We start from the raw sequence: 1,601 nt of genomic DNA on the forward strand, positions 1-1,601 counted from the left end.
GGGGACATGTTACACCAAATGACGCCAGCAAGGTGTCTCCAACGTCACCGTCACGATACAGCACGACACGATACGATACGTATCTCAGCAGGCGACGACACGATGTAACTAACTTGACGTGCGAGCGGGTAGTTGGTGGAGGGCCGGAGTGTGCTACTGGTAAATCCTACTTCTTTATTTGTTTATCTCTGTAGGTGGTTGGCGGGTGCTCTGGTGTGGTTTGCTTCTTTCCTATCAAACATCTATATCGTCCCTCTTCTTTTTTATGTTCGTTACTCTCTTGTAACACCTCTAATCTTCTGCCGCCCATAATAATGTGACGTTATGCAGTTGCGAGCGCCGTTCGTAAAACCTCTACTAAAACTAAACTAAAATATTCTGTCTTTTGTTTCTGTGTGTCTTAAGGTTGAGGCAAGGACTACTATACTAGTATAGTAGTCCTTGGGTTGAGGCTAAATTATTAAAACAGGACCTAGAAATGGATGGCTGGTGTCTCTATAAATAAATTCTTGACGGTATGGTCAGGTTAAGTCAGGTCAAGTCTGTCTGTCTGTCTGTCTGTCTGTCTGTCTGTCTGTCTGTCTGTCTGTCTGTCTTTTTCCCAGCACTATATTATTATGATCATTTTTATGTCGAGCGATATGCTTCTCCAAACTTAAACAGACAAACAAACAAACAAGAAAATAAACGAACAAACAAACAAACAAGAAAAAAACAAAAACAAACAAAAAAAACATGATACCATGCGCGCGTCAGATGTGACCACACGATATACTTATGCAATACTTCATGACCCAATATGATACGTTATACACGACACCTCACAACACGAAATACCTCTCACGTCACAGTTACATACGTCACGACGCACGACACGAAGCACCCAACACGACACGGAACGACAAATCGCTGACGACACGACACGTCTTACTGGACACGAAACAGCGTAATAATATACGGCTCACGACACAACACGTAACAGTATCACATGTCTCACAATGTAAGACAAGTTAAAAAACAACAAAAAACCACCTAAAGCTTTCGCTTAACACCACGAGACGATACGACAAACGGGACACGACACGTCATATCTCACACACTAAAAACTACGTCGTAACGTCACGTTATGACGACTCGCAGCAACACGAAAAGACATAAAATATCGCCCACAACAAATCACGACACATTTCACACGACACGATACAACTCGACACTCAACCACACGTCTCACCCACAACATACAAAATGTCGTTCACGACACACGACACGACACGACACGACACGACACAACACGACACAACACGACACGACACCACACGACACAATTTAAACCAGCCTAAATCTCTCTCAAACAACACGGTACGAGACGAGACGATACGAAAACGACACGATAAATAAAACACGACACTACAACAGGAGACGAGACAATCTAGCCTCAGCCCTTTGAACCTCACGAAACGACACAACGACGCACACGACACAAAGACACACACGACACACACGACACACGCTAGCCGGACGTCCTTTGTCAAGTGGTAGGCCCCTATAATTAATTATCTGGAGTATTTGTTTACTTACATTTCCCCGGTCATCACGCCTCG

The sequence above is a fragment of the Aplysia californica genome, unplaced genomic scaffold (assembly GCF_000002075.1).
Source record: "Aplysia californica isolate F4 #8 unplaced genomic scaffold, AplCal3.0 scaffold01414, whole genome shotgun sequence".
In the NCBI taxonomy this organism is placed as follows: domain Eukaryota; kingdom Metazoa; phylum Mollusca; class Gastropoda; order Aplysiida; family Aplysiidae; genus Aplysia; species Aplysia californica.